The sequence below is a fragment of the Acomys russatus genome, chromosome 10 (assembly GCF_903995435.1).
Source record: "Acomys russatus chromosome 10, mAcoRus1.1, whole genome shotgun sequence".
Taxonomy (NCBI): Eukaryota; Metazoa; Chordata; class Mammalia; order Rodentia; family Muridae; genus Acomys; species Acomys russatus.
Window position 1 is genome coordinate 14,283,663 of NC_067146.1, and position 12,687 is coordinate 14,296,349.

Sequence of the window (12,687 nt, forward strand, 5' to 3'; positions counted from 1 at the left end):
GGATTTTTCTATATGCAGCTATCAACTTTGACCAGCACCATTTGTTGAAGATGCTATCTTTTTTCCAATGTGCTTCTGCCCTTTAAAAAAAAAAAAAAAAGTCCATTGGATTTATGGATTTATGTCTTGGTCTTCAATTTGAAACCATTGATCAAGATATCTGTCTTGGGGGCTGGAGAGATGGCTCAGTGGTTAAGAGCACCACCTGCTCTCCCAAAGGTCCTGAGTTCAATTCCCAGCAACCACATGGTGGCTCACAACCATCTATAATGTAACCTGGTGCCCTCTTCTGGCCTGCAGGTGAACAAGCAGACAACAATGTATACATTAAAAAAAAAAAAAAAGATATCTGTCTTGGTGCCAATATTATGCCATTTTTATTACTATAGTTGTATAGTACAAATTGAAATCAGGAGGGGTGATACCTCAGCAGTTTTAAAAATTATTATTTAAGATTGTTTTAGATATATTAGAGGGTTAATATACAAAATATATGAGGAACTCAAGAAACTAGATATCAAGAAAACAAATAACCCAATTTAAAAGTAGGGTACAGATCTAAACAGAGAATTCTCAATAGAAGAAACTCAAAAGACTGAGAAACACTTAAATAAATGTCCAACATCCTTGGGCATCAGGGAAATGAAAATAAAAACTACTTTGAGATTTTAATTTATACCTTACAAAATGGCTGAGATCAACAAAACAAGTGCCAGGCCATGCTGGTGAGGATGTGGAGTAAGAGGAACTCTCCTACAGTGCTGGAGGACATATGCACTTGGCTGGCCACTGTGGAAATCAGTGTGATGGTCCTTCAGAAATGTGGATGCTGGGAAAGTTTTGGTTTCTTTAAAAACTCAGTTATGGGGGCCTGGAGAGCTGCCTCAGAGGTTAAGAGGACTGGCTGCTCTTCCAAAGGCCCTGAATTCAACTCCCAGCAACCACATGGTGGCTCACAACCATCTGGTGCCCTCTTCTGGCCTGGCAGGTGTACATGTAGGCAGAACACTATATACACAATAAACAAACAAACAAAGCTTAAAAAAAAAAAAACCCTCAGTTATGTTATCTAAACAGGTTTTTAATACCTGTGGGACATGGAGCTGCTTTTAGTTTGTCCACAGCTAATAACTGGCTTGTGTGGCTTGGAGAGTGGCATGGTTTTTGCCAGCTGCAGTTAGTGGATTCTGAGTACTCAGAGAAGGTATAAATATTAGAGCCCAGAGAGAGGGGGGACACATGAGGAGATGGTCAGAGGAGGAAGGCTCCTGTTCATTTGCTGTTTGCTGGGCTGCTGGATACCCTGATGACGAAGATTGGCATTGCCCCAAGGAACCCAGTGACTCTAACCAGCTGGAAGCAGCTAAAGAGAACTCTGCTCTCCCTTCCCACTAACCTTCTTTCTCTCCTCCCTGGGGGAGGGTTGGTGGAAGGGAGGGAGAAGAAACCTCAGTTAAAATAGTTTTAAGAAGTACGTGTAACAGATGAGGGTCGATCTACCTAAAGATCTAACAGTACACTCTTGGGCTAACCAATGGACTCCTTATCCTACCACAAAGACAAACATGTTCATTGATGCCCTATTCCCCTTTCCCCCAAGAGACAGGGCTTCTCTGTAGCCCTGGCTGTCCTAGAATTCACAGAGATCTGCCTGCCTCTGCCTCCTGAGTGCTTGGATTAAAGGCATGTGCCACTACCACCCAGATAACTGCTCTAGTCCTAGTAGTTAGAGACTGGAAACAACTTAGATGTCCCTCAACAGATGGATGGATAAACAAAATATTTTACATTTACATAATGGAATATCACTCAGCTTTTAAAAATGATATCATGAAATTTGTAGGGAAATGGGTGGAAACTAAAAAAAAAAAAAAAAATCCAGAGTGAGGTGTCCCAGACTCAGAAAGACAAACATTGTATGTATTTGCTTATATGTAGATATTAGTTGTGCAGTCAAAGACAACCAAGCTACAATCCATAGAACCACAAACAGCAGGTATAGAGTAAACGACTAATGGGAACAGATAGATTCCATTAGGAAAGGGAAATAGAATAGATAGTTATAGATAGATAGGGGGCATAGAATGGGAAGATCAAGTGGGGATTGTAGGAGGGGAGAGAGAGAGAGAGAGTGAGAGAGAAATAAAAAGGGGACATTTGAGGGGTAGTATAGAAACTTAATGCAACAGAAAATTCCTAAAATATATACATATATGAAGGGGATATAAATGAAATCACCAACTAATGAGAGAGACAGAGTCCCAGCTGGCCATCTCTTATCATAAAAAGAAGCTTCCAGTACTAAGACTTTGTTAATGTCTTATTTAGTTGTTAGCCAAAGGGGCCCCATGAGAGTCCCCAAACAGTACAGGCTGTTGCTAAGACTGTAGGTTGCTCTCCACAGACTGACAGCAAGACCCCGTTGCTTAGGAAAATTCCACATAACTCATTGAACATGGAGAAGGGGAGCTGGTGGCTACACATAGAGCCTTTACTGCGACACTTCAGTACAGGAAGCTACTCTCCATGTTCTCAAAAGAGAAGTGTAAACACCAAGCAAGCCCAAAGCTTTCATCTACACTGTTGTACCCATGCCCACAGGGTATGGTAGAGTAAGAGTGACACAAAGCCTGTGGAATTAACCAACCAATAACGTTAAGTTAAGGCCTGCTCCACAAGATGGAACCCGTACCTGACACTGTTTGGGTGACAAGAGTGTAGATAGTTCAGGGACCTAGGTCAAAACTAAACAGGTGTCTAAAAAAGGAAAAAGTATAGTGATAATGTGACTCCTAATGATATTCTGCTACACTCACAGACCAGTAGCTTTGTTCAGCCATCATCAGAGAAGCCTCCTCCTGCAGCAAACAAACAGAGACTCACAGCCAGACAAGAGGGGGGGGGGGTGGGAGAAAGAGAGAGAGACTTTTGACAACTCAGACCTAAAAGGGAGGTCTCCATCAAATCCCTACCCTCAGAGCTCAGGGATCCCTGTGGCAGAGAAGGTGGAAAGTGTGTAAGAGCCGGAGGGGAATGGAGGAAACCAAGAGAAGAGGGCTTCCAAACCAACATGATCATAGTTCATGTGGACTCGCAAAAACTAAAGCAGCCCGCACAGGGTCTGCACAGGTCTGCATGCGTATTATGGCTTCAGTTCAGTGTTTTCATGGGACTTCTGAGTGTGCAAAAGAGTGAGTCTCTGATTCTTGTGCCTTCTCTTGGGCTCTTTTTCTTATGCTGGTTTGTCCTGTCCAGTTTTGTTTTGTTTTGTTTTTGGTTTTTTGAGAGAGGATTTCTCTGTGTAGCCGAACTCACAGCAATCCACCTGCCCCTGCCTCTGCCTCCTGAGTGCTGGGATTAAAGGCGTGCGCCACTAAGCCCAGCTTGTCATGTCCAGTTTCAATGTGATAGTTTTTGTTTTACCTTATTATATTTTATTTTGTTATATTTTTTAAATGAATGAATGAATGAATGAAAACCTAGCCACTAGGGCAAAGGTTAACAACCCTTGAACTAGGGAAAAGGTTATACCTGCTGGGAGAGGAAAAAAAAATCAATTTTATCTAATGCAGGGATGTTGAGTATATATCTACTACAGTTAATTTTTAAAACTTTAGTCATAAAACAAAATCATGTCTTCAGCAGTTATTAGTAATTTTAGAGACATACTAAGTATCCAAAGAAAATAACGTGGCCCCAACACTATTACTAATGTACATATGAACTGCCTTTCTGAAAGTGCATAACCCTAAATGTCATAGGGTGTAAAGCCGTGCAGTGATTCATCCTCATCCACCTGACACAGTGTTGAGAGAGCTCCAAGGCTGACCTACAAATCGCGCTTTCTATGCATTCACCTCTTTATATTAGCATTAAGTAAGGTCAACTTGAGCACAATCTCTGGAGGTTAGCCCTTCTTCATGAAGGGGAAATTGCTCTTAATATCTGGCCCTTCTGCACTTCCTGTCTACTCAGGTAATTAATTTTATTCTTTCAAGTCTCTGATGGGGTTGAAGACCAGATGGTTTAATTTTACAATTATGCTTAGTTGTTTAGGAGTTAAGATGTGTTTAGGTCTAGATAGATGTTTTAAGTGATAATGGTGAGTTTTAATAGATGTTGATTTAGACGTGCCAAGATAAGGAAGATGTTTTCTTCAAGGGTGCCAAATGCAAATAGCCAAAACACTACAAATGTGTCGGATCTCAGCCCGCGGGAAAAATCGAATCAGGGTTCACCTGAAAGAGGGAGTGGGGATTGAAAGTAGGGTACAGAGACGCGAGAAATAACGAATCAAGTCAGGACATTTCTGATCAAGATTCACTTTATTGCCGACTTGCAGGAACATATACAGGGCAAGGTCAATAGGATCTATTCTTATCTCACTCACCCTAGCCCCCGGGCAAGAATGTAATAGCGTGAATCGCTCCCTGTAGAACTTCCTAGTTCTCTGAGTAGTTCCTTGTAAGAACTGATTGGTTAGAAGTGAGCCAGAGTATATGAGGGGGTTCAGGATTGGCTACTTGTTTGGGCATTCTTCCTAGTTGTTGAGCCATTGAGGTTTGGCTTCTACTCAAGCGTTGACCTTTCATTCGATTGGTTAGGACCAGCTCTGTTCTGTTCTGGGTACAACAAAGCCACAAAGTAATGTAAACGTAGATTCTGGCCGACCTGACCTGTAAGCTGATGGGCTGCCCGCATTTCCAGGAAGTGTTTTCTTGGATTCTGAGAAACAGAAACTCAGGCTTAGTCAGTCAGGCAAAGTGGGGCACTGAAGCCGCTCATGGAGTCAGGCTGGCTTATAAAATTTGTCCTCCTCACTTACTGGAAAGCCATGGCAGTTGTAGTTTTCCCAGTGCCGTCCTGGTGGTGATCACAGTTTAACTAGGGCCCTTCCAGGCTTGTGCAGCTCATGATTATCTAATTGAGATGGGAACTGAGTCTCTTCCCAGCACTTTATCCTGTGCAATTTCCGCTTGGGTCTTTTGTTCATTTTGAGAATTAGTTTGTTCGTTGTGTTAATTTTGATTAATTACCTTTATTCTAGGCATAACGCCTCATATTTAAATAATATTCTGAACTTTTTTTTTTGAGTGGATAGATTTCTTTTGCCTATTCCCAGCAGTGATTTAAAAAAATACGTTTTTAAAAACAAAATTATCAGCTTTTTTCTTTGAAAAATTAGGTTTTGTGTCCTAGTGATCTTTTTCCAGCCTGGTTACAGGAGATGCCCATTTCAGGCTCTGTATCCTCCACTGCTAGGAATCTTAGCTAGTCACCGGCATCGATTCCTGGAATTTTCCATTGCCTTAGGTTTCTAGCTCATCCCAGAGATGCCCCGCCCCCATTCCAGTTGTCTGTCCCAATCTCTTCCGCCTCCTGCCCCCTGGTGGCTCCTGTTCCTGTTCTCACACCCGCCCCCGTTCCCTCCCCCGTTCCCTCCCCCACTCCCTCCCCCCTTCCCTCCCCCTGTCTACCCATGATGCCCATTCTTGCCTTGTTACTTAGCTTCTTCAGGTCTGTGGATTGAGGCAAGACTTCCAATGGCAGGAACCGCTGGTAAGCCAGCCCAGTCACAAACCTTAGACCTACATTATTTTTTTTCCTGCGTACAAGATGTTCAGGGGTAAAGATGGAGCAGAAACTGAGGGAACGCCTAACCAATGACTGGGTGGTGAGACCCATTCCATGAGAGGGAGCCTGTCCCTGAGCTTATTAATACGCTCCGCTAGACTTGGTGACAGGAGCCTAGCATAACTGTCATCAGAGAGGCTTCACCCAGCAGCTGAGGGAAACATGCAGAGACCCACAGCCAAACACTAGGCAGAGCTCTGGGATCCTGCAAAAGAGGGGGGAGAGAGGGGAGCCTGGGCCCACAGGGGCTCACAAGGACTGAACCACGAACTAGGAAGCCTGCATGGGAGGGACCTAGGCCCTCTACGCATAGGTGACAGTTGCGCAGCTTGGTCTTAAGTGGGACTTCTGACAGTGGGAGCAGGGCTGACCCTGCCTGCCTTTGGGACCCTTTTCTCTGACTGGGCTGCCTCTTCTGTCTTCAGTAGGAGACAATGCGCCTAGCCTTACTGCAACTTGATATGCCGAGACCCGTTGTCATCCTTGGAGGGAGAAGAGGTGGATGGGGTTGGGAGGTGAGGAGGAAGGACTGGGAGGAGAGGAGGAAGGGGAAACTGTAGTCAGGGTGTAAAGTAAATGAATAAATTAATAGCAAATCTTTTTTTTTTAACTGAAGGTCAGTCAGATTGCATAGTTTTAGCTTTAAATTTAGGTTTCTAATCCACCTAATATTCCTTTTTGTATATAATGGATAAAAATGCATATGTGTAGGTGTTACATAGGGTGGAAGTTCATTTTTATTTTCCCATATGGATATTCAAATTTACAGCACCATTTGTAAAGGTCATTGTTTCCATATTTAATCATCCTGGCGCCTCTGATGAAAATCCGTGAGCCATATGTATTTGTGTCTATTTCCGAAGCCTCCGTTCTGTTTCCTTGATTTCTGTCTGTTGTTAGTTAATCCCACTCTGTCTTGATACTGTAGCTTTACTGTGTATCATGTGAGTTTCTAAACAAAGTATCTGTAGGTTGGTTTGTGGAATTGCACTGAATCTACGAACCACTCTGGGAGCAATGAGAGAGATTAGAGCAGTCTTCTTGGGAGTCATTATCACCAAGCTGCTGCAGCAATTCTCCTGTCTCTTGAAACTCAATGCAAAATGCCTGGGTGTGTCTGTTTAAATTTCATTTTTTGTGCTTCATGGATCTTTGTCAGGTACGAAGGAACTTTTAGTCTTCCTTAATAAGGCTAGGGGAGAGGTCTTCCCAGAAGCTTATGAGGGCAGGTAACCAGATTTGAACGTGTTCATATGTTATTCAATCACTCACTCTGGAAATATTTATCAATGGTACTTTATACGCCAGGGACTAGTGCCTGGGTTGTAGCAGTAAGCAAAGCAGCTGAACATGTCCTAAGAGCTTGCCTCCTAGTCTTATAAGAAGCACTAGCCAGCTACACCACCACGCCCTTAATCCCAGCACTCAGGGAGGCAGAGGCAGGTGGATCGCTGTGAGTTCGAGGCCAGCCTGGTCCAGAAAGTGAATTGAGGACAGCCAAGGCTACACAGAGAAACCCTGCATGAAAAAAATCAAAAGGAAGAAGAAGAAGAAGAAGAAGAAGAAGAAGAAGAAGAAGAAGAAGAAGAAGAAGAAGTAGAAGAAGAAGAAGTCGTCACCTTGGTTAAAAGCAGAACCTTAAAAAGCACTCTTCTATGTCTTACCTAGTACAATTGACAATAATAATTGCCTGTTTTGAGTCAGTGCCCTTCTGTAGAGGCTAGGAGTCCTTCAAACTTGCCAATGCTGGCCTTGAACTCTTGCTCTGCACCCACCTCCTGGACACTAGTATTACAACCTTGTGCCACCTTGCTGGCACATCCAGGGAAAATCAGATGTTGCCAAACATTATGAAATAACACACTTGTAACATTTATACCAATAAGCTTTAGGGACAAACGTTCAATACCTCATGATAGTCATTTGGCATATTGCATAATTGCTAAAAATTTAAATTTAGAAGACTATAAGACCATAGGTAATTAAGATGCCAAATAGCTTTCTGGTGAGGTTGAGCTAAGTTTGTGTCTGTTAGCAGGGTTGGGAGTGTCTGCCCACCCTTAGGCTTGTTGTAGTGAGCGCCAAAGCAAAGCAGGATGGGGAGAGCCCTGATGTGTGTGCATTGCTAACTGGGCCAGAAAGCTGGTGAGCAGACCTCCGTGGCATCTCATCTTCACTTTCGCTCTTCACTTAGCAGTGATGGGGAATATTTATTCACCTGTTCAGGTTTTGAGTTTCCTTTGTGAGATATTTTTCTTTTTAGAGGAAATTTGGAGCAAGTGTTTTGTTTTGTTGTTGTTTTTTTTTAATTGGCACTATTTACTAAAAGTTGTATTCATTCATTAGAGAACTCATTTGTGGTGTGCAATGTAGTTTGTGAAAGCTGCTTGGATTTTAATTTTTTTTACTTTAAGATATTGTCGTTTGGGTTTTCTGGGAGGAACAATAAGCTGCTTACAGCGTGTTAAATAAGAAAGACTCATGGGTGAGTTAGTTTAAACACTGAGTGTTTGTCATTTGTTCCCCATGATTCTTTGTTGTTTAAAACAACAGTTATTAGACAGAGCACTGGCTACTGTGTCGACTCTGATAGCATATATATGTCTTACCTCAAGGATGCACACATTTGTTTCTCTGCTTATCTTGGTCTTGATTGTATCTGTTTCTTTAACTTCCCCATATCCAAGTTTTGATTTGAGAAACAGAAAGTAAAACTAATAAGCTAGGGCCAAAAGGAAGTTGTTACGTACGCAGCGTAGGTAGGCAAGGTGTTTACCATCGGTCTCTTGGTTGTTTCTCTAGAACCTAATGCCGGGATATAGAAGCCCACTACATCCTGGTGTTCAAGAACAGGGCTTGGAGGGATAACTCCATCCCTTTCCAAGGCAGCCATTTGCCAGGTTCTCAGGTTGCAATGTAATTTGGGGGAAAAAATGGGGGTGAGAGTGGGAGTAAGGGAAGGCAACCGTGTGCTGCTCAGAGGGAGAGAACAACAGTGAGGTCCAACAAAACGAAGACTTGGGAGTCAGTATGTCATGTTTAGGAGATGAAAGAGCTGGTGGTCTAGAAGAAGGGAATTGGCGTTGGCGGAAACAAGAAGAAGCTGGCGGGAAAAGGCAGCATCAGCTCACGGGAGCCTCAGAGGTCATGCTAAGGAGGTCGGAATTCTTCTGTAGGTAGCTAATAGGGATGGAGGGAGGCAAAGGAGGAGACAATGAAAACTGAAGCAGTATTTGAACCACCTCCCCTCCCCTGCCCTGCCTCCCTGCAGATCACTTCCATTTGCTCCAATGAGTTTGATCAAAGCAACTCAATATTTTCAGTCACCGCTCATTTAACCGAAAGGACAGAAAGATGCTTATTATAGCTCCAGAGAGCAGAGCAGGCAGCAAAGGTGTGTGTGTGTGTGTGTGTGTTTGTGTGTGTGTGTGTGTGTGTGAGAGAGAGAGAGAGAGAGAGAGAGAGAGAGAGAGAGAGAGAGAGAGAGAGAATCCAGCAAGAGGCCATTGCAGCAGGAACAAAGAGGAGACTATGCCTATGGGGAAAGCTGTGGAACCAGCGCGCTCCATGTCCATCCACGCTCAATTCTGTGTTTCTGGGAGAATGGTGTTTGTTTACAGAATTAGGCAAGATTTGAAAACAGAGTCTCTTTGAGTAGGAAATCCAGAGGTTTTATTTAGACAAGGTGTCTTAATAACAAGCAGGGAGCTATCCCGTGGGATGCTGGGAATATATCAGTGTGCTGCTCAGAGGCAGGATTTGTACTTTGATGGCAGCACAAAGGTGTGTTACATCACTGTAGTGAAATTATGAGAACAGAGAATATGGACAGAAAAACCTCACAGGTCAGAGACAGACAGACATGCACCTTAGGGACTAAGCATCACCAGGCAGTGGACGAGGAGCTGGTTAAAGAGCCCAGGCAGAAAACCCCAGGCAGGGACGGCCAACTTCAATAAATGCTGTTGCAAGTCAGGGAGGAAGAACAGAGCGGAAGTGACGGCGGGGTGGGGGGGGGGGGGGGGGGGGGGTGCCGTTCTTCTGACTTCACGAGAAGGAGGACAGCTGTGATCCTTAGAATGCCTAGAGAGATGGCACAGAGGTTAAGAGCACTGGCTGTTCTTCCAAAGGTCCTGAGTTCAATTCCCAGCAAGTACATGGCGAGTCACGACCATCTATGAATGAGATCTGGCGCCCTCTTCTGGCTCACATGCAGGCCGAATACTGTATAAGTAATGAATAAATAAATCTTAAAAAAAAAAAAAAAAGAATGATTCTTACAGAGTGCTGCTGCTGGCTAGTGCTCAGCCTCTCCCTCTCAATAGAATGCCCTTCTCATTGGAATTTAAACCCGTTCCAGCATGCGTGGGATTGAAAAGTTGTACCAAGTCTTCCATATCTCACCGCAGCTGCTTGTTTGTGTCCTGGCTGTCACCGCCAGGCTTTATGGGTTTACACTTGTCTCCACTTTCCCCACTCAGTGTCCAGCCTCCATTCCCCTGCTCCCCTCCGGCTGTCGTACAGAACCTGAGGGCGCCAGGGCCACGTGGTGTTCCAGCCTGTTTGGGAAGCTGTGGCGAGAATGCCACGTGCTGGCTCAGTCGACAGTTATTTATCACAGGCTTGGACACCGAGGCCTCCACCACTGGCTTCTTGGTGAAGGCATTTTCTCCCTGGTTTATAGAGAGCTAACTTCAGAGTGACGGTGAGAGCAAGAGAGAGAGAGCTAGCGAGCTCTGTAATGACGGACAGAGTTGGATCTTAACTCCCAAAGCCCCTACCCTCTCACATTATATTTAGAATTAGGGATTCGGTATGTGGATTTGGAGGGACACGTTCATGCAACAGCACCAAGGATCCCTTTTGTGGCTAAATGCAGTAAACATGTTTTAACTCATCACACCAACAGACTGCCCGGCAGCAGCAGGGAGACCGAGCTGCGGACGGTGACACCAGGACCAGTGTATGCTTGTTTCTCAGGTGTGCCTCTATTTCTCCTTGTGAGTTCATGGCCTCCCCCAGCTTGGTCTTATGACCACAGCTGTTTTCCAGAGCGATCTCAACTAGCTTACTAACTTTATTTGTTGCCTGTTGACCACTGGCTTCCCGCTGTCACATGTGGCCCACGCTCTTACTGGGATGGACGTGGATATTTCGCCTGAAATATGGGAGCGTGGTTATGTTTTTGTTTAAAGTGTTGTGCAACTCTTTTTAAAGACCCTCTGAATTAGTTTTATTTATGCAAGTAACTTGTGAGCGTATTGGGTGTTTTGTTTTTGTTTTTGTTTTTGGCAGTTTCCAAGTCATTTTATTCAGAATTTTGTGTCTGTTTCCTGAATCAATAAATACCATACAAAACAATGTAAAAATGGCTACCATTTTCTCTCCCCTGCTCCCCTCACCTGAGGGCAACTCCCTGGACAACCTGACCCAGGGTTTCTCCCGGTAGATTTGGTCCAGCAAAGGAGGCCAGACATTTAGCCCCTAGACTCACTATTGGAGATTTGGCTGGGGTAGGAAAGCTTTCAGAATCAGGGGACTAGGTTACGGAAATGGATTAGTGTTTTGGGGGGAAGGAGGGATGGCACCTGGGGCAGAGCCTACGCCAAAGAAAATGGTTTGTAAAATGTTCACGATTCCTTCTTTTTGCCTCAAAAGGTGACATTTGTTCAAAGAGAGAGAAGAAAAAACAAAACAAAAACAAGATGCCCATCCCTTGGCTCCTGTCCCTCCACCCTCAAGCTGTTCCTCAGCCCCCAAGCACTGAACTCTGGCTAGGGCCAGGTAGCAGAACATCCCCTCAAATGAGGTCAGCAACATTGAGGGGCATTTCTTCAATGGAGGTGTTGTAAAAAGTCTCAGTGTCTCGAAGAGTCCTCTTGTTCTGTCGCCATGTTAATAGCCACACCCTTATGGCCAAACTGACCACTTCCACCAGTTCTGTGGATGTAGTTTTCCCTGTTGGTGGGAAGCTCATACTGATGACTAAGGAGACCTGCTGGACATCAATGCCTCTGGCCAACAGGTCAGTGGTAATCAATACTCTGCTAGAACCAGATCGGAACCGTGATCACATCTTATCCCTTTTGCTCCATATCTCCATGCACAGCAGAAACAATGAAATCCTGGGCATGTGTCTTCTCAGTCAGCCAGGCCACCTTCCTTCTGGTATTGGTAAAGATCACTGCCTGGGTGACAGTCAGGGTCTCATACAAGCCAGTGTACCAAGCATCCACTCCTCCCGGTCCACACTGATGTAGAACTGGCGGACACCCTCCAGGGTCAACTCTTCCTTCTTGAAAGGAATCCAAATGGGGTCTCTCATGAACTTCTTGGTCACCTCAAGGCACTGTAGCAAACAACAACATTACCTGTGTGCTACTGTTAAGCTTTTGGAATACGTCATAGACCTAGTCCTTGAACCCATGGCTTAACTTTCCATCTGCTTCATCCAGCACAAACATCTTCATGTATTTAGGGGACAAGTATCTCCAGGCTTGAGCAATCGCACCATAACCCTTGATACAAGGAAGAATAGCTCGCTGCTGGATAGCAGAGGGCTTCTCAAAACCACAGGCATAAACACCATGGAGGAGGGATTCTGAGAGATTCATGTCATCGAGGCTACCCACAATCTCATTCCGGTCACTCTCCATGACACCTTCAGGCTCCATCCCATCGGGGCCATTGTCTCTGGGTCGAGAATCCTGACTCACAGACAGAATCCTTAGAATCTCGAGCGTATTAGTTTTAAAAATCTCTACCCCGCTCTCCGACTCCAAATACAACACAATCCATCAGAAGTAAATAAATAGTATTGGCAAATAAATGTATATGCTCCCTAGATTTCTTTTTCTCTCCTTTGTTGGAATTGAAATCAGGGCCTTGCCCTTTAAGGGGCGTGTGCTCCACCAGTGATTGACAGCTGTGGTAATTTCCTACAACTCTTGTCTACCTGCCCATCTGTTCCATATATACTTAATGCGTGACCATGGTATTGTTTTTAGTTTTATTATCAGCCCAAGTGTGCATTTTAAAGTGGCTATGAGTAGT

At 44.4% G+C, this 12,687-nt stretch overlaps 1 pseudogene; it reads right to left on the reverse strand.

Moving 5' to 3' along the window:
- Positions 1–11,360: 11,360 nt before the first annotated feature.
- LOC127194889 (eukaryotic initiation factor 4A-I-like) lies at positions 11,361–12,308 on the reverse strand (annotated as a pseudogene).
- Positions 12,309–12,687: the final 379 nt, after the last annotated feature.